Source organism: Oncorhynchus mykiss, chromosome 22 (assembly GCF_057628025.1).
Source record: "Oncorhynchus mykiss isolate SJ-2025 chromosome 22, ASM5762802v1, whole genome shotgun sequence".
Lineage (NCBI taxonomy): Eukaryota > Metazoa > Chordata > Actinopteri > Salmoniformes > Salmonidae > Oncorhynchus > Oncorhynchus mykiss.
Window position 1 is genome coordinate 44,159,213 of NC_143043.1, and position 21,055 is coordinate 44,180,267.

Here is a 21,055-nt window from a genome sequence, read left to right on the forward strand (position 1 = left end):
GGAGTATGGGCGACCGGATTATGGCGACCGGAGTATGGGCGACCGGAGTATGGGCGACCGGATTATGGCGACCGGAGTATGGCGACCGGATTATGGCGACCGGAGTATGGCGACCGGAGTATGGGCGACCGGAGTATGGGCGACCGGAGTATGGGCGACCGGAGTATGGGCGACCGGATTATGGCGACCGGAGTATGGGCGAGTGGGTATTTTGAAAGCGCCCTGCTATAGTTTAGACGGTTTTGATTGAGCTGTGTAACTACCGTACATTGAGCTATTATACTGCACAAGTTTGGACTTCTGTTTTGAGGTCAGAGGATGAGTCTTAGTCGAATATAACTGCTAGTTTTACACAAATAATGGTACATTTTCAGTTAGAAAACTGACGATTGTTTATTTTGCATTAAAAGTATTGATGATGGGTGTACTGGGGCTTAATGCGTTGTACGAGTGTGCTTACTGTGACTGTCACCCTGATATCGGCTACTAGGTAGACTTCCCATGCCTTGTTGGACAGCTTGTTAAGTTGGAGAGAAGGGCCCTGTCCCCCCCCGGTGTTGTTGCCATTCATTTTTTTATTATTTAACTAGGCAAGTCAGTTAAGAACAAATTCTTATTTACAACGACGGCCTCCCGGGGAACAGTGGGGTTAACTGCCTTGTTCAGGGGCAGAACGTAGGGCCGGGCGATATGGCCAAAATATTATATCACAGTATTTTTTTTATTTTTTAATTGGGCGGGGTGCTTTATGAGTAGTGAGTGATCCCAGGGTGCTTTATGAGTAGTGAGTGATCCCAGGGTGCTTTATGAGTAGTGAGTGATCCCAGGGTGCTTTATGAGTAGTGAGTGATCCTAGGGTGCTTTATGAGTAGTGAGTGATCCCAGGGTGCTTTATGAGTAGTGAGTGATCCCAGGGTGCTTTATGAGTAGTGAGTGATCCCAGGGTGCTTTATGAGTAGTGAGTGATCCCAGGGTGCTTTATGAGTAGTGAGTGATCCTAGGGTGCTTTATGAGTAGTGAGTGATCCCAGGGTGCTTTATGAGTAGTGAGTGATCCCAGGGTGCTTTATGAGTAGTGAGTGATCCCAGGGTGCTTTATGAGTAGTGAGTGATCCCAGGGTGCTTTATGAGTAGTGAGTGATCCCAGGGTGCTTTATGAGTAGTGAGTGATCCCAGGGTGCTTTATGAGTAGTGAGTGATCCTAGGGTGCTTTATGAGTAGTGAGTGATCCCAGGGTGCTTTATGAGTAGTGAGTGATCCCAGGGTGCTTTATGAGTAGTGAGTGATCCTAGGGTGCTTTATGAGTAGTGAGTGATCCTAGGGTGCTTTATGAGTAGTGAGTGATCCCAGGGTGCTTTATGAGTAGTGAGTGATCCCAGGGTGCTTTATGAGTAGTGAGTGATCCCAGGGTGCTTTATGAGTAGTGAGTGATCCTAGGGTGCTTTATGAGTAGTGATTGATCCTAGGGTGCTTTATGAGTAGTGAGTGATCCCAGGGTGCTTTATGAGTAGTGAGTGATCCCAGGGTGCTTTATGAGTAGTGAGTGATCCCAGGGTGCTTTATGAGTAGTGAGTGATCCCAGGGTGCTTTATGAGTAGTGAGTGATCCCAGGGTGCTTTATGAGTAGTGAGTGATCCCAGGGTGCTTTATGAGTAGTGAGTGATCCTAGGGTGCTTTATGAGTAGTGAGTGATCCCAGGGTGCTTTATGAGTAGTGAGTGATCCCAGGGTGCTTTATGAGTAGTGAGTGATCCTAGGGTGCTTTATGAGTAGTGAGTGATCCCAGGGTGCTTTATGAGTAGTGAGTGATCCCAGGGTGCTTTATGAGTAGTGAGTGATCCCAGGGTGCTTTATGAGTAGTGAGTGACCCCAGGGTGCTTTATGAGTAGTGAGTGATCCCAGGGTGCTTTATGAGTAGTGAGTGATCCCAGGGTGCTTTATGAGTAGTGAGTGATCCTAGGGTGCTTTATGAGTAGTGAGTGATCCCAGGGTGCTTTATGAGTAGTGAGTGATCCCAGGGTGCTTTATGAGTAGTGAGTGATCCTAGGGTGCTTTATGAGTAGTGAGTGATCCCAGGGTGCTTTATGAGTAGTGAGTGATCCCAGGGTGCTTTATGAGTAGTGAGTGATCCTAGGGTGCTTTATGAGTAGTGAGTGATCCCAGGGTGCTTTATGAGTAGTGAGTGATCCCAGGGTGCTTTATGAGTAGTGAGTGATCCCAGGGTGCTTTATGAGTAGTGAGTGATCCCAGGGTGCTTTATGAGTAGTGAGTGATCCCAGGGTGCTTTATGAGTAGTGAGTGATCCCAGGGTGCTTTATGAGTAGTGAGTGATCCCAGGGTGCTTTATGAGTAGTGAGTGACCCCAGGGTGCTTTATGAGTAGTGAGTGATCCCAGGGTGCTTTACGAGTAGTGAGTGATCCCAGGGTGCTTTATGAGTAGTGAGTGATCCCAGGGTGCTTTATGAGTAGTGAGTGATCCCAGGGTGCTTTATGAGTAGTGAGTGACCCCAGGGTGCTTTATGAGTAGTGAGTGATCCCAGGGTGCTTTATGAGTAGTGAGTGATCCCAGGGTGCTTTATGAGTAGTGAGTGATCCCAGGGTGCTTTATGAGTAGTGAGTGATCCCAGGGTGCTTTATGAGTAGTGAGTGATCCCAGGGTGCTTTATGAGTAGTGAGTGATCCCAGGGTGCTTTATGAGTAGTGAGTGATCCCAGGGTGCTTTATGAGTAGTGAGTGATCCCAGGGTGCTTTATGAGTAGTGAGTGATCCTAGGGTGCTTTATGAGTAGTGAGTGATCCTAGGGTGCTTTATGAGTAGTGAGTGATCCTAGGGTGCTTTATGAGTAGTGAGTGATCCCAGGGTGCTTTATGAGTAGTGCGTGATCCTAGGGTGCTTTATGAGTAGTGAGTGATCCTAGGGTGCTTTATGAGTAGTGAGTGATCCCAGGGTGCTTTATGAGTAGTGAGTGATCCTAGGGTGCTTTATGAGTAGTGAGTGATCCTAGGGTGGCAACACATACATTCTAAGTGATTTCAATGGGGCTTTCTCCATTCTGATGGTTTTATACTGTTCAATTCAATACCTTTATAATTTCTTCATTTCCTGCACTCAATTGCAGTGGTGGAAAAAATATCCAATTGACATACATGAGTAAAAGTAAAGATACCTTAATAGAAAATGACTCAAGTGAAAGTCATCCAGTAAAATCCTATTTGAGTAAAAGTTCAAAAGGTTTTGTTTTTAAATGAACTTAAGTATCAAAAGTAAAATAATAAATAATTTCAAATTCCTTACATTAAGCTAACCAGATGGCCACAATTTTCTTGTTTTTTATTTAAGGATAGCCAGAGGCATTCTCCAACACTCAGACATAATTTACAAACAAAGCATTTGTGTTTAGTGATTCCGTCAGATCAGAGGCAGTAGGGATGACCAGGGATGTCCTCTTGACAAGTGCGTGAATTGTCCTGTCCTTCTAAGCATTCAAAATGTAACGGAATACTTTTAGGTGTCAGGGAAAATGTATGGAGTAAAAAGTACACTATTTTCTTTAGGAATGTAGGTAAGTAAAAGTAAAAGTTGTCAAAAATAAAAAATAGTAAAGTAAAGCACAGATACCAAAAAATAAAATGATGTTAGAACTTGAAAGTATTTTTACTTAAGTACTTTACACCACTGCTCATTTGAGATCATTTCCACACTGCCACGTCGGGCTGCACGATATGGGCAAATCATCTAGGACTTCATTTTAACCAAATGTTGCAATTGCGATTTGACTTGCGAATTAGAGCAAAACTGTTGGAATCATGGAAATAGAATGACTATTCTAATTCTATATTTAGAATATAATAGTGGGCACTTTGAATACAGTGTTTGAGATGACAACGAATTAAAATGCCAGGGAAGTTACTGTGACAGGGTAGGAACTAAAGTGTTGATAAGTGTTTCCTAGGGGACCCTATAAGCTTTGGCGACATTGCATGTTCTCTTAGCTACTTCATGTAGCTAACCTATTCTTGCTTTGCATATTCCTCTTCGATTTAGAAGATACTGTTGCACAAACAACATACTGATTAGGTCTACACCATCATTGGCATTATCATGCTGTATTAGCTAGCTACGTTTGCTCTTACTCAGTACATTTATTAGCTGGCTAGCTATTACCATTAGCAGCAAACAATTAGCGTCTCACAAGATTTAGGGCAACGTGCTAAGAAAAGACAAACTAGCTGTTTGCTGATGTAAGAAACACAAACTAATAGTGTCACTATAGAACGCTAGTTGATTTATATTAAGAAGCAAAGAGAAAACAGCATTGCTGTCATCAACACTGTTGCATGTGCTGCATTGACCATGATGGGTTGTTCAAGAACAAGTCGCCTCTAAGAGCCGGCTCTTGAAGGTGAACGTTGAGAGCCGGCTCGCATATCAGAAGAGCCTAATCTATTTATTAAATTATTACAAAATTAAGATATGAATAATCAAAAGATTTAAATTCATAGAATTAACTAATTTAAAGAACAAAAAAATAAATAAAATACAGTGCCTTGCGAAAGTATTCGGCCCCCTTGAACTTTGCGACCTTTTGCCACATTTCAGGCTTCAAACGTGAAGATATAAAACTGTATTTTTTTTGTGAAGAATCAACAACAAGTGGGACACAATCATGAAGTGGAACGACATTTATTGGATATTTCAAACTTTTTTAACAAATCAAAAACTGAAAAATTGGGCGTGCAAAATGGTTGTTGATTCTTTACACAAATCACAAATGCTCTCCATCCAACCTCACTGAGCTCGAGCTGTTTTGCAAGGAGGAATGGGAAAAAATGTCAGTCTCTCGATGTGCAAAACTGATAGAGACATACCCCAAGCGACTTACAGCTGTAATCGCAGCAAAAGGTGGCGCTACAAAGTATTAACTTAAGGGGGCTGAATAATTTTGCACGCCCAATTTTTCAGTTTTTGATTTGTTAAAAAAGTTTGAAATATCCAATAGATGTCGTTCCACTTCATGATTGTGTCCCACTTGTTGTTGATTCTTTACAAAAAAATACAGTTTTATATCTTTATGTTTGAAGCCTGAAATGTGGCAAAAGGTCGCAAAGTTCAAGGGGGCCGAATACTTTCGCAAGGCACTGTATATGAGCAGTAGATGAGAATGTAGTATCAGTAGACAAAACATGAACCTGAACTAATAAGTTACTGTTCTCTCTTTTCAGCTATGTGACAGCTTCAAAAATGATACTCCTGTGTCAGGGTCTGCAGCGAATCACAGCCAGCTGCCAGAGAGAAGCAAATGCAACCACGTGTGACATAGAGTTGATGGACACACTATGTTCATCAATGGACAAAAAGTTCCACAGAATGGAATATAATCACGTGCTATCAGAAACCGCTGCACTTGACCCCAGGTTTAAGAAGTTAGCCTTCAGTGATGCCAGAGCGATTGATGAGGCTCTTCAAAGAATAACCTCAGCAGCAGGGAGGGACAGCCCCAGCAGTCAGCTGGCTCAGGCACCAGGGCAACAGGAAGAAGAGGGATCAGATGGAGCAGAAGCACCAGCAGTAGTGCCACAAACGTCTGCTGTTTGACAAGAGAGCAACTGGGGATGCAGCACGAAGGAATCCCTCAGTAGATGCCATAATGGAGGTGCGATCCTATTTGGAGGAGCCCCTCCTCCAAAGATCTGCAGACCCTCTGAGCTGGTGAAAGAACAAGGCCTCTGTCTACCCATGGATTACTAAAGTCATGACAGGGAGACTCTGCATAGTGGCCACATCCGTTCCCTCTGAGAGGGTCTTCTCGAAAACGGGACAAATAACTACTGAGAGAAGAAACCGCATCAGCCCCTCGAAAGTGAATCTCTCATAAAAGCTCAATCTGGTCTGCATTGCTGTGTGCTGCTGTTTATAACATGGCAGTAAAGAAGAGAGAGAAGAGGGACCAGTTTTCACTGGGATGCTGTTTATAACATGGCAGTAAAGAAGAGAGAGAAGAGGGACCAGTTTTCACTGGGATGCTGTTTATAACATGGCAGTAAAGAAGAGAGAAGAGGGACCAGTTTAATGTTTTCACTGGGATGCTGATTATAACATGGCAGTAAAGAAGAGAGAGAAGAGGGACTAGTTTCATGTTTTCACTGGGATGCTGATTATAACATGGCAGTAAAGAAGAGAGAGAAGAGGGACCAGTTTCATGTTTTCACTGGGATGCTGATTATAACATGGCAGTAAAGAAGAGAGAGAAGAGGGACCAGTTTCATGTTCACTGGGATGCTGATTATAACATGGCAGTAAAGAAGAGAGAGAAGAGGGACCAGTTTCATGTTTTCACTGGGATGCTGATTATAACATGGCAGTAAAGAAGAGAGAGAAGAGGGACCAGTTTAATGTTTTCACTGGGATGCTGATTATAACATGGCAGTAAAGAAGAGAGAGAAGAGGGACCAGTTTCATGTTTTCACTGGGATGCTGATTATAACATGGCAGTAAAGAAGAGAGAGAAGAGGGACCAGTTTCATGTTTTCACTGGGATGCTGATTATAACATGGCAGTAAAGAAGAGAGAGAAGAGGGACCAGTTTCATGTTTTCACTGGGATGCTGATTATAACATGGCAGTAAAGAAGAGAGAAGAGGGACCAGTTTCATGTTTTCACTGGGATGCTGATTATAACATGGCAGTAAAGAAGAGAGAGAAGAGGGACCAGTTTCATGTTTTCACTGGGATGCTGATTATAACATGGCAGTAAAGAAGAGAGAGAAGAGGGACCAGTTTCATGTTTTCACTGGGATGCTGATTATAACATGGCAGTAAAGAAGAGAGAAGAGGGACCAGTTTCATATTTTCACTGGGATGCTGCAGTTCTGCACATTATTTATGTTTTATTTGATATGATGCAATATTCTATTATCATGTTGTTCAGATTGTATTCGTTTTGAATGGTTAGATATGCACTTTTTTATATACATTATAAAGTTATACTTTAAATGCAAATGTTTAATAGCATTATTTTTCATAACAAACCAATGCATGTCTAACTAAATACATTGTGGTTAAGGTAGAGTATGATTTAATTTAATAATTTCATTATAATTATTTTAACACCAATCATAGTCAAACTATCGCAAACTGTTTTTACTTGAAGAAATACAAAACATTTTTTCTAAAGGACCGTTTGGGACCCAAAGAGCCGGCTCTTTTGGGTGAGCTGAGCCGAACGAGCCAGAATGCCCATCACTACCATGCAGACTGAACTCTAGAGTCTCGTCTTAGGTTGAGGAACATCAAATGCGCTCCTTGAGTGACAGGGGGCGTGGCTAGGTCTGTGTTGAAAGTGGCGCAGAGAGAAAGAGAGATGACTCAAGTTGCGAAGTAAACTATAAAAATGGACATGGCGTCTCACATTTAACAAAGCAAACATTCAAACACCGGTATAGAAGGTAAAGTAAATACCCAAATCGGTCCCTGCATAAATACTGGTATATAATAAAATACGATATACTGCCCCTTCCTATCAGAACGACACATTTTTACCTTGTCAGCTCGTGGATTTGATCCAGCAACCTTACGGTTACTGGCCCAACACTCAAACCACTAGGCTACCTGCCGCCTCATGGCCTTTCCATTGATAGTAGACTATGTATCAACGTGACATCTACACGGTTATCAGTATTAATTATTTATTGTGTAGGCTGCTATCCTGCTTGAAGTAAAATCACGTGAGAGAAAAAATATGGCCAAGTTAGCAACAGGCAAGACAACCTTGATACCCAGCAGGCTTGGCTCCCGAGTGGCGCAGCGGTCAATGGTAGAGGCGTCACTACAGACCTTGGTTCGAATCCAGGCTGTATCACAACCATAGGGTGGCACACAATTGGCCCAGCGTCGTTCGGGTTTGGCTGTCATTGAAAATAAGAATTTGTCCCTTAATAACTACTTGCATATATATATATTTTTTGAAGGCTGCAGGAATCACTTCAAGTAAGCAGGCACGTCGATACAGCACTGGTCGCCTGCCTATCGTCTCGTCGCGCCGCAGCCCAATCAGCCATGCAAAACGGTCAGGAGTGGCAACAAATCTGCCCAATTAGATGATTTGTTTTCCATACACCCACTCCGGCCGCCATATTGGACTGCAGCTACCCATGCTTGGCCTCTCAATGGCCAACACATAGCATCAGCAATCCTGGGTTTATATACATAACTGACTGAGCCGGAGGAGCGCGTAACTGTGCTGTTCAATTCATTGCGGCCAGCAGGTCAAACGAACGACTAAAACGAACGAGTCACTCTGAAAAACGAAGCATATCTCTCGAGTCAGGAAAAAGTCGTTCATAAAGAACGAACAGTCCACGAACTGCACATCACTACCAATCAGTAGATAAGAAAATAGGCTAAACTCAGTGACAAGGCAGAGAGCCACATGGAGAGTGGGACCGACGCCTCTGTGTGGCATACAATACATACATAGGTTACCATTGGTTTTACATTTAGGTCAATATCATTTAGGTCAACTTTTGGGAGCAATATGAAACAATATAATTCTGTATAATAAGTAAATATCCCAAAATGGGCCTGCAAAAAAACAACAGTGGCCTGTGTTTGAGGTTTCGACTAGGCTACACTTGCTTTAACATTGATTTGGCAAACAAAAAACGACTAGAAACAAATAGACTAGTATGACGGGCCATATTATTGTAGGGACATATTGTAGCGACCCAGGCATTTAGACACATAAACCACATCCAAATCTGGGCTCGTATCTAGGTTAATTTATTTTAGACAAGGCAAGCAACAACGCTCCTCCCCCCAAAATAGTTGATTTAACTATAGAGGACAAAAACAAAATACAAAAATGTCATAATTTCATATTATGGAGCCGATACATAATCTTGCACTTTAAGAATTGAAGTTCAAGAATACCCAGATTTTTCGTAACAAACATTATATAGCAGTCGAGTTTGGTTTAACCCCTACATTTTGTAGGCTACATGCAATCTAGACAGCTACCTTTGCATTGCTATTCTACAGGCTAGGCTGCTGGGCAAGACCAAATACGCGCAAATTAGCCTTCAATCTTTATAGGGACAGACAGACTATGATTTCATGACAGGGCGAATTTGCTTGGGAAATCGCATCACATAATATGCAGTCCAAACAAGCAACGTTCCACTCGATCCTGCCGGCGGGCTAGCCTACTCCTCATTCCCTGTCTTTTTCCAGGCTACTCGCCGCCGCAGCAGCCTCCCCTCCCTCCATGTCTGCATGACTGCCTGTAACAAGCCCGCCGCCATGATCTCTTTGTCCCTCCGGGCCGAACCCGGACAGGTTATATGTTATTTGGGACACGCCTTGTCTCTCTTCCTCCCGGACACTAGTCTTCTCTTACCGATACAGACTCCCTCCGTCACTCCCGGGCCCTCGGAGCTCCACTTTTATTCAGGCCGACACGTAAGAGACCGCGTCAGGCTACACCTCCGTCGCGTCACCGAGAACAACAACAGAGTACGAGAGGGAGGAAAATCAAATCGTCAGCGGCACAATCGAGAACAACCGAATGAAAAGCGGAACAAGCCGAATGGCTGACGGAGTTAACCGAAGTGATCCCGAAAGTGAGCGGAAAATAACGAACATTTAGGTTAGACACGTTGCATGCAAACGCTGTCCAAATTGTAATCTTTCGGTTACAATGTAGCATATCTTCTTTCTTTTTTACATTTCGGTAGGTTACGCTGTAGCTACTAGTTGGCACCTGCCAAGTACACTTGTTAGGATGTGGCTACCTGTGGTGTGTATGTATTATTGATCTTAAATAAATAAAAAACGAGACTAATAATTGCTACCATTGACAGTGTAGGAACAGGGGTGTAGCGGTACCTGGATCACAGGGCAACTAATGCTCCCTCACTTTTTTCAATTTGAGAATACTGGTTAAACTATTGCTGGTTAAACTATTTCTGGAAAATTAATAAGGATAAATTCTAAATACGTATTGTTTAATTACCACTAACATTCAATGAAAAACAAAAGACAAACCAAATAAATATGTATAGCAGCCTAGATGTAACGGGCTTCCTCCTCGTCGTCTGAGGAGGAGTAAGGATCGGACCAAAGCGCAGCGTGGTAATTGTTCATGATGTAATCTTTAATGAAAACGAACTGAACACTGAAATACAAACCAATAAAGTGAACTAATGAAAACCGAAACAGTACCGTGTGGACCAAACACTCACAAACCAAAAGTGAAACCCAGGCTACCTAAGTATGATTTTCAATCAGAGACAACTAACGACACCTGCCTCTGATTGAGAACCATACTAGGCCGAACACAAAAACCAACATAGAAAAACAAACATAGACTGCCCACCCCAACTCACGCCCTGACCATACTAAAACAAATAATAAAATAACAGAACGATGGTCAGAACGTGACACTAGAGGTAAGTAAATTAGGATTTCGTCCCTGTCTTTTCTCTGGTGGCGAGAATAATGAAAGACTGTAGGCTACATGTGTGCTCGTTTAGTAAAGAATGATTCATTTGCATTTTACATTAGAGAACCAAATATAATAGCATAGCATAGTAGGCCTATAAGGTTATTGTTACACCAAAAATACTTCCTGAGTAGGATGTCAGGTTTTGTTGCTGTCATGTTTGACAGCCATTTGAGAGCCATGCATGCTGTCTTTACAATTGTCTGAGGTGTGGTTTTGGAGCTGGTGGGTGGGTGGGGGGGGGGGGGGGGGTATTCATGTATTAATGTACATATAGGTACACAAATAATGGTTGGTGTTACTGTTTTTTTCTTAATGTCACTGTGAAATAACTGTCAAGACAGCAAGAGGGCGGTATAAAACCACTATATTTGGGATTGCCTGGTTACTGACAACATATTTTCTGTCCAGGTGGGGGCAGCATATCACAGTGTACAGGATAAGGATCCGTGGTATCCAGTCTCAACCTCCTGCTGCCTGTTCAAGAGCGGGATGTAGCTTCTGCCGTGGATCTGTGAGTTTATCAAGGCAATTCTTTTTATAATCCTCCAGATGCTTGTTTCTACGTGTTTTATCTGTGTAATACTGCTTTACGGATACAAGACATAAAAAACTGCTTTTTATTGTGACATGAAACACATTGTTTGGGGAATTGACCCTGCCTCGTTAATGACCAACAGTGAATTTGCAGCTGTTTGGCTAAAACCTCAAAGGAGAAAAAAAATACAATTTTGACCAAGAGGTGAAATTATCTTTTACAAGAGGGACTTAGTGGGCTTTAAATGCAGGAAAAAAAACCTCACAATCGCGCTAACACAGTGATCACATACACACACACACAAGAATCAATAGAAGCATTTGGTCTATTACCATAAATACACTGTGCATCTGTGTTAGAATAATCAGCTTTTTATCACCCCATGGTTGACATTTTGACAGCTAATAAATACTAAATTTTGTTATATAGTGGATATGACACAATAGTAGATATACTATATAGTGGATATGTCACAATAGTAGATATACTATATATTAGATACGTCACAATAGTAGATGTATTGCATTGTAGATATGTCACAATAGTATATATATTATATAGTATATATGTCACAATAGTAGATATATTGCATTGTAGATATGTCACAATAGTAGATATATTATATAGTAGATATTATATAGTAGATATGTCACAATAGTAGATATTATATAGTAGATATGTCACAATAGTAGATATATTATATAGTAGATATGTCACAATAGTGTACATATTATATAGTAGATGTGTCACAATAGTAGGTATTATATAGTAGATATGTCACAATAGTAGATATATTATATAGTAGATATGTCACAATAGTAGATATATTATATTGTAGATATGTCACAATAGTAGCTATATTATATTGTAGATATGTCACAATAGTAGCTATATTATATTGTAGATATGTCACAATAGAAAGAGATGCAGGGAGCCGCTTCTCTTTTTGTCCTCCTCCCTGAGTGAATGTGTGTCTAGTGCTCAGGGAATGTGAGTGTGTGTGTGTGTCTGTACCCGGCTGTGTGTGTGACTCTGAGTGTGTTTGTGTTCCCGGCTCTGTGAGTGTGTGTGTGTGTGTGCTCGCTCAGCTACTGCATGTGTGCGTGTACCCGGCTCTGTGATTGACCTTGAGAAAGCAGGCACAGTTGGAGGAGAGTGGGCCGCAGAGGCTCGCTTTCTTTCTCTCTGAGCCCCTGCTGTGCGTCTTCCCCTGGGTTAGCGCTCACTCTCTCTCTGGCTCCCCGCCCCACGCTCCCCGCCACCGTATCCCTGGGCTAGCATGGAGCCATCCTGATGCGCTAGCTGAATTACTCTGCTCTCCTTTAGGAGCCCCTTTCATACTGCCAAGGTGCTCCACCAAAAAAGGATTACCAAAACGGGGGGGGGGGGGGGGGGGGGGGGGGGTTCATCAAAGGCCTAACTATGCCGCAAGCTTTGAAAATGCATAAATAACCAAATGGTAATTCAAAGGAAAGAGACAGGTGGCTTGGTGTATGATACTGTTCATGGTGTGTTTCTGAATTTCTGATGTGAGCGTTTATTTACCCTGGTTACCAAAGGGGCTTGGTGTGGTATTATCTAATATTGGTGACTGTTTGTTCCTCACAGTCTGCACTGTATCTCAGACTTCCTTTGTTGTACCCCCTCTGAAGCTTCCTCAAAACACTCATGAAAGAAATATAAGAACAGTTTGATATTGAATAGAACAACCCAATACTGTAGCTGTTTGTGAATGATCTCTTGTGTGGTGTTTGTTTTCTGAAGCAAACAACAAAATATAGGCTATATTTTATACATGGTTCTTTCTTTTTTTTACCATCGGTTTGGAGTAGAATTGTAACAGTTTTTGTTTTCTTCGATCGTCTTCGATTGACTGTAGCCCCTTATGTAACACCCAACAGCATTTATTTGCAGTTCATCCCCAGCTAAAAGGAACTCATGAGTTTCTGTGTTGAGGAGGCGTTAGGGTCCATTGTTGTCACCTATTTTCTCCCTCTGCAGGGAAAAGCTTTTTCAATGTGCAGTTTAACTATCTAGGTCTGAATGACCAAGGGACAATCCAGCCAGCACATTTGGTTCCTTGGAAGTTGCGGGAATGTACATTTTGGCTTCCCATTGGTTCTGGGATTGAAGCCATATGTTTCCTGACAGGTAAAACGGAAGAGAAAATTTAGCCTGTTCTGGGAATGTTTATTTTTAAGTTGCAAGGAGGTTCCTTAAAACTTCCACTGAATGTTTCAATAGGACTTTTAATGATCTTCTGTTCTCAATCCATGGAATTAGTCCAATGCACGACCAGGATGGAGCTAGCATGCCATGTTTTCTTAACTGATACAAAGCTGTTCATTTTGGTCTATTCAAACAGACCGCATTTCAAAGGAAACAAGCGTTCATTAAGATCAGGTATTGACAATAAGTGGGCGTGGCCAACACACCTGAACACACTTAACAAGAGCGAGGCTAGAGAGCGTTTTGTTGACGCTGAGAACGGAATGTTTTTAAATAACATTCTTAAAACGTTACTAATATTTTCTTGTGGTTTTTATGGAACGTTTTCTTATTGTTCTGAGAACATGACTTTAAATACAACCACAAGGAAACGTTATGCTGAAGTACTGAAATTCCCACAGAAGAACATTGTTTCTTAACGTTCTCTGAATTTGAGAACATTTCCAATGTCAAACCAGTTGGAGAACATTACCAAAATGAAATATAACAACGTTCTGTTAAAGTAATGAAATAAAGTAAGAAAATAAACTTTTTTTTGTCAAGTTCCTTAAATGTGCTGAGAATGTTCCAAAGCTTTCGCTAAGCTAAGGACCCTGGGACTAAACACATCCCTCTGCAACTGGATCCTGGACTTCCTGACGGTCCACGCCCGGGTGGTAAGGGTAGGCAACAACACATCTTCCACATTGATCCTCTACACGGGGTCCCCTCAGGGGTGTGTGCTTAGTCCCCTCCTGTACTCCCTGTTCACCCACGACTACGTGGTTGTAATTAATACTAAGGCAGAAAAAGGTATAGATTCACAGGCAGGTATTTATTTAGCCAGGAATCGTGGTAACAGGCAGGCAATGGTCATACACAGGTAGGCAAACAGGCAGGTGAATCAAAACTAGAACTGAAGGCTATAGCTGGTTCTCACAGACGAGCTAGGAAAAGGCTTAGTAGAGTCAAAACGAACAATTACTCACAAAGACACAAACAGAATGAACTGAAGTAAATAAGGAGCTGATGAGACCAGGTGAGTAACTAACACAGGTGAAAACAATGAATAAAAATTAAAGACAGGGCTACGTTCAAGAACATAACGAAACAGAACACAAGGTTGACTAAGAAAATAAATACAGAACCTTACAGTGGTCAAGCACGACTCTAACATCATCATTAAGTTTTCTGACAACACGACTGCGGTAGGCCTGATCACCGGTAATGATGAGACAGCCTATAGGGAGGAGGTCAGAGACCTGGCAGTGTGGTGCCAGGACAACAACTTCTTCCTCAACGTCAGCAAGACAAAGGAGCTGACACAGTTGTAAAGAGGGCACGACAACGCCTATTCCCCATCAGGAGGCTGAAAAGATTTGGCATGGGTCCCCATGACCTCAAAAAGTTCTACAGCTGCACCATCATGAGTATCCTGACCGGTTGCATCACCGCCTGGAATGGCAATTGCTCGGCATCTGACCATAAGGTGCTACAGAGGGTAGTGCTTACAGCCGAGTACATCACTGGGGCCGAGCTTCCTGCCATCCAGGACCTCTACACCAGGCGGTGTATATGACTCAAGCCACCCTAGTCATAGACTTTTCTCTCTGGTTCCGCACGGCAAACGGTACCGGAGCGCCAAGTCTAGGTCCAAAGGGCTCTTTAACAGCTTCTACCCCCAAGTCCTCAGATATATAATTTCTTAATGTTATTCAGTTCCTTTAGCTTTGATGCCTCATGATTGAGCATAGCTCTGTTCAAGTAGAGTGTGATTTTGCTGTGATCTGATAGGGGTGTCAGTCTCTCTCACAATCTCAAATCAATTCAGAGGTCTTTATTGGCATAGGGAACATGTTTACGTTGCCAAAGCAACTGTAATGGATAATAAACAAAAGTTAAATAAACAATTTAAAAAATACAGTAAACGTTACACACCAAAGGAATAGAGACATTTCAAATGTGATATTATGGCTATATATAGTGTAGCGATGTGCAAATAGTTAAAGTACAAAAGGGAAAATAAATAAACATCTCTCTCTCTCTCTCTCTCTCTCTCTCTCTGTCTGTCTTTCTCTTCTTCCTTCTATTCCTCTCTGTGTGTTTCAACAGTGGCGCTGCTGTTATTGATGCGTGGGCACAAAGGATTCCAGACGTAGACACTCCATTATTTCATGCAGTAATGTAACTAGAAGCAGTTAATACTTTCACCAGTGCAGGATGAGTCTTCCTTGCTTTTGTTTTGAGAAAACCGTCTTTATCATGTAATATTCATACACTGCCCACCTGCCGTTGGACACTGCGATGTAAACGCTCAGAGCCCACAATGCATGCTGGGAATATTCTCGTATTGCCCCTACACACCATAGTTCCCAACGAGGTGTCCTTTCCTCTCCTCTCCTCTCCTTTGCACTGTATGTGCGGAGATAGCACAGAAAGCACAGCAGGACTAGACACCAAGAGACGCATATGGTCTTAGGATTCCTCTCTCCCCCTCTTCCACAGTGCAGTAGAGTAGAGGCAAGGCAAGCACACAAGGGAGGGAGACACCAGAGGCATTTTATTAAGCAGGCAATAAAAAGACGGAGACGAGGCATCTCTGACATCTAAGGCCCCCGTCCTCCAGAGTGACGCAGCCTCCTTCTCTTCTCTCGTCTCTCTTTCTCCGCCGAGGATAAGAGGGAGGAATATAACAAGAGCAATAACCCTGCTCAGGAGGGAGATAGGGCGAGGGAGAGATGGAGGGAGGGAGTGAGGAACAAGAGAAAGTGGTAGGAGGGGTGTCGTAAACAACGAAGCGAAAGCTCCCTCAGTCTGCCTGCCTGCCTGTCTGCCTGTCTGCCTGTCTGTCTGTCTGTCTGTCTGCCTGCCTGTCTGTCTGTCTGTCTGTCTGTCTGTCTGTCTGTCTGTCTGTCTGTCTGTCTGTCTGCCTGCCTGCCTGCCTGCCTGCCTGCCTGCCTGCCTGCTTGCCTGCCTGCCTGCCTGCCTGCCTGCCTGCCTGCCTGCCTGCCTGCCTGCCTGCCTGCCTGTCTGTCTGTCTGTCTGTCTGTCTGCCTATTTGCCTGCCTGCCGTTCGTTGGTTCTATTTTTGCTGCGGTGCAAGAGGAAGAGAAGGAGGTGACATGGAAATGCGGGCGCTGCATAATGCATGGCCCCTATGGAACCAGGTGCCCTCTCTCAGTTACCAGGGGCCTTATAATCAGATGCCTTCTCTTAGGGGCCACATCTACAGACAGACATGGCCCTTTAAAACAGGTGTGCTCTCTCAGCAAACAAAAGCCATATCTCTGGGGCCACAGACAGACAGACAGACAGACAGACAGACAGACAGACAGACAGACAGACTTCCAGGACCAATCTTAGGCCTTAGACATGTCTCTTGGTTCCCTGCTTTGTCTGTGTAATGACATCACTCTCTGTGCATCAGCACTATTAGTGTGAGCAGACCAGCTAATGGTGCTGAAGGCCCTGGAAAAGCTAGAGCAAAACTATGTGGTCCTTAATTTAGCTTTGTTGTCCAATGTTCACGTCATGTCCATTTCATAGAGCCCACTTCAATGGTCATTGACTTGGAAATACACTATCAGTGGCTGAGTTGGCCCAGTGCATCCTCACTTCGATGGGCCTCATTCAGTAGCTTGTTGTCCATTAGGTCACTCAGTGTTAATGCTCAGTGAGATCCAAAGCCATTTAGATCATGTACAGTCAATCCCCACAATGTCTATTGATGCCAACACCATCTTTTGAATAGTGTCTGTGCAGCCAGGGACAAATTGACCCAGAAATTAGTGTTTGCGAGCTTGTGAGGGAGGGACGTGCTGTGCAGTACAAGGCTGGCAATGGCAGACAGACAGACAGACAGACAGACAGACAGACAGACAGACAGACAGACAGACAGACAGAAAGGGGGTATTTTTTTTTAAAGCCAATAGAATAGATGCAGAGGAAAGTTGGCGTTATCTGTGGATGACACCAGAGGACAGAGTGTCTGTATTCCAAAGGGCACCCTATTCCCTATATGGTGCACTACTTTTCACCAGGACTGGCACCCTATTCCCTATATAGTGCACTACTTTTCACCAGGACTGGCACCCTATTCCCTATATAGTGCACTACTTTTCACCAGGACTGGCACCCTATTCCCTATATAGTGCACTACTTTTGACCAGGCCCTGCCAGAGAATCAGAAGATGGAGGTGAACCAGAAGTACCTGCTGAGGGGGAGGTCATAAGGTCCAGGTACAGAAAGCAGATAGTACCATGTGTGGTGTTACTGTTCACCATGACTTTTGTTCGCATTTATGGATTTATCTGCCTATCGGATGGTTGATCTCCTCGGCAGATGTTTTTATATGTCCTGTATGTGTATCTAAAAAGGAGGGTGTTTATGTATTTATGTGTCTATGGTTATGCGTGCAAGGCTGTGTGTGCTGTATGCTGTGTATGTGTGTGTGTGTGTCTGTCTCTGGGTGTGTGTGTGTCTGTCTCTGGGTGTGTCTGTGTCTATCTCTGGGTTTGTGTGTCTGTGTGTGTCTGTCTCTGGGTGTGTGTGTCTGTCTCTGGGTGTGTATGCTGTGTATCTCTGGGAGTGTGTGTGTATGCTGTGTATGTATGTGTGTGTGTGTGTGTGTGTGTGTGTGTGTGTGTGTATGTGTGTGTGTCTGTCTCTGGGTGTGTGTGTCTGGGTGTGTGTGTCTGTGTGTGTCTGTCTCTGGGTGTGTGTGTCTGGGTGTGTGTCTGTGTGTCTGTCTCTGGGTGTGTGTTTCTGTGTGTGTGTGTCTGTCTCTGGGTGTGTGTGTGTGAGCAGCCTTTACCTTCGCTGATATGTCATTCGTGTCGTGCTCATGCATGGCCATGAGGGTGTTATCCCGGCAACACTCCCCTCTAACAATCTGTCACCGTCCCCAGACATCACACACACACACACACACACACACACACACACACACACACACACACACACACACACACACACACACACACACACACACACACACTGGGTTTACCTCCATCACAGTATAAACATGTCCGTCATATAAAGACGTTGAATATACATAAGGGTACCATGGCAACATGAATAAAAAGACAGGAGGACTGGTGAGATATCCCACAGCAACAGATTGTAAACAATATCTGTGACTTGTTTCAGTATCCTCTTCCTCTCTTTCAGCAGTATGTACAAATAGAACACTTGTTACGGTGCGTGAATGAGGACCCAAAAGCGAATCAACTTAAACAGAGCTTCTTTAATTACCAAACATAGGTAGGCTCAGATGGACCGGCAGATTCCGACAGGACAGGACAAGGTTACAGCAAACATGACGACAGTCTGGTTCAGGCATGAATGACACAAACAAACAAGAATCCGACAAGGACAGGAGCAGAAACAGAGAGAGATATAGGGACCTAATCAGAGGGAAAAAAGGGAACAGGTGGGGAACGGGGTGAATGGGTAGTTAGAGGAGACAAGGGACAGCTGGGGGAAAGCGGGGGAGAAAAGGTAACCTAACACGACCAGCAGAGGGAGACAGGGTGAAGGGAAAGGACAGAGACAAGACAACATGACAGTACATGACAGTACCCCCCCACTCACCGAGCGCCTCCTGGCGCACTCGAGGAGGAAACCTGGCGGCAACGGAGGAAATCATCAATCAGCGCACGGTCCAGCACGTCCCGAGAGGGAACCCAACTCCTCTCCTCAGGACCGTACCCCTCCCAGTCAACTAGGTACTGATGACCACGGCCCCGAGGACGCATGTCCAAGATCTTACGGACCCTGTAGATAGGTGCGCCCTCGACAAGGATGGGGGGGGGGGGGGGGAAGACGAGCGGGGGCGCGAAGAACGGGCTTAACACAGGAGACATGGAAGACCGGGTGGACGCGACGAAGATATCGCGGAAGAAGAAGTCGCACTGCGACAGGATTAATGACCTGAGAGATACGGAATGGACCAATGAACCGCGGGGTCAACTTGCGAGAAGCCGTCTTAAGGGGAAGGTTCTGAGTGGAGAGCCAAACTCTCTGACCGCGACAATACCTAGGGCTCTTAGTTCTACGCTTATTAGCAGCTCTCACAGTCTGCGCCCTATAACGGCAAAGTGCAGACCTGACCCTCTTCCAGGTGCGCTCGCAACGTTGGACAAAAGCCTGAGCGGAGGGGACGCTGGACTCGGCGAACTGAGATGAGAACAACGGAGGCTGGTACCCGAGGCTACTCTGAAAAGGAGATAGCCCGGTCGCAGACGAAGGAAGCGAGTTGTGGGCGTATTCTGCCCAGGGGAGCTGTTCTGACCAAGACGCAGGGTTGCGAAAAGAAAGACTGCGTAAGATGCGACCAATAGTCTGATTGGCCCGTTCTGCTTGACCGTTAGACTGGGGGTGAAAGCCGGAAGAGAGACTGACGGAAGCCCCAATCAAACGGCAAAACTCCCTCCAAAATTGAGACGTGAATTGCGGACCTCTGTCCGAAACGACGTCTGACGGAAGGCCATGAATTCTGAAAACATTCTCGATGATGATTTGTGCCGTCTCTTTAGCAGAAGGAAGCTTAGCAAGGGGAATGAAATGAGCCGCCTTAGAGAACCTATCGACAACCGTAAGAATAACAGTCTTCCCCGCTGACGAAGGCAGTCCGGTGACAAAATCTAAGGCGATGTGAGACCACGGTCGAGAGGGAATGGGAAGCGGCCTGAGACGGCCGGCAGGAGGAGAGTTACCGGACTTAGTCTGCGCGCAGACCGAACAAGCAGCCACGAAACGACGCGTGTCATGCTCCCGGGTGGGCCACCAGAAACGCTGGCGAATGGAAGCAAGCGTACCCCGAACGCCAGGGTGGCCGGCTAACTTGGCAGAGTGAGCCCACTGAAGAACGGCCAGACGAGTAGGAACGGGAACGAAAAGAAGGTTCCTAGGACAAGCGCGCGGCGACGGAGTTTGAGTGAGTGCTTGCTTTACCTGCCTCTCAATTCCCCAGACAGTCAACCCGACAACACGCCCCTCAGGGAGAATCCCCTCGGGGTCAGTGGAGGCTACTGAAGAACTGAAGAGACGAGACAAAGCATCAGGCTTGGTGTTCTTAGAGCCCGGACGATAAGAAATCACGAACTCGAAACGAGCGAAAAACAGCGCCCAACGCGCCTGACGCGCATTAAGTCGTTTGGCAGAACGGATGTACTCAAGGTTCCTATGGTCAGTCCAAACGACAAAAGGAACGGTCGCCCCCTCCAACCACTGTCGCCATTCGCCTAGGGCTAACCGGATGGCGAGCAGTTCGCGGTTACCCACATCATAGTTACGTTCCGACGGCGACAGGCGATGAGAAAAATACGCGCATGGGTGGACCTTGTCGTCAGAGAGGGAGCGCTGAGAAAGGATGGCTCCCACTCCCACCTCTGACGCGTCAACCTCGACAACGAACTGTCTAGAGACGTCAGGTGTAACAAGGATAGGAGCGGATGTAAAACGATTCTTGAGGAGATCAAAAGCTCCCTGGGCGGAAACGGACCACTTAAAGCACGTCTTGACAGAAGTAAGGGCTGTGAGAGGAGCTGCCACCTGACCGAAATTACGGATGAAACGACGATAGAAGTTCGCGAAGCCGAGAAAGCGCTGCAGCTCGACGCGTGACTTAGGGACGGGCCAATCAATGACAGCTTGGACCTTAGCGGGATCCATCTTAATGCCTTCAGCGGAAATAACAGAACCGAGAAATGTGACGGAGGAGGCATGAAAAGTGCACTTCTCAGCCTTCACAAAAAGACAATTCTCTAAAAGGCGCTGGAGGACACGTCGAACGTGCTGAACATGAATCTGG

At 44.7% G+C, this 21,055-nt stretch overlaps 1 protein-coding gene across 3 annotated transcripts in view; it reads right to left on the reverse strand.

Moving 5' to 3' along the window:
- Positions 1-9,535, reverse strand: part of LOC110501854 (cyclic AMP-responsive element-binding protein 1) — a 29,419-nt gene extending 19,884 nt beyond the window's left edge. For all 3 annotated transcript variants that reach the window (XM_021579704.3, XM_021579703.3, XM_021579702.3), the window contains exon 1: positions 9,392-9,535. The gene's annotated coding sequence lies outside the window, so the exon portion shown is untranslated. The remainder of the gene's footprint in view (positions 1-9,391) is intronic.
- Between the last annotated feature and the right edge of the window lie 11,520 nt (positions 9,536-21,055).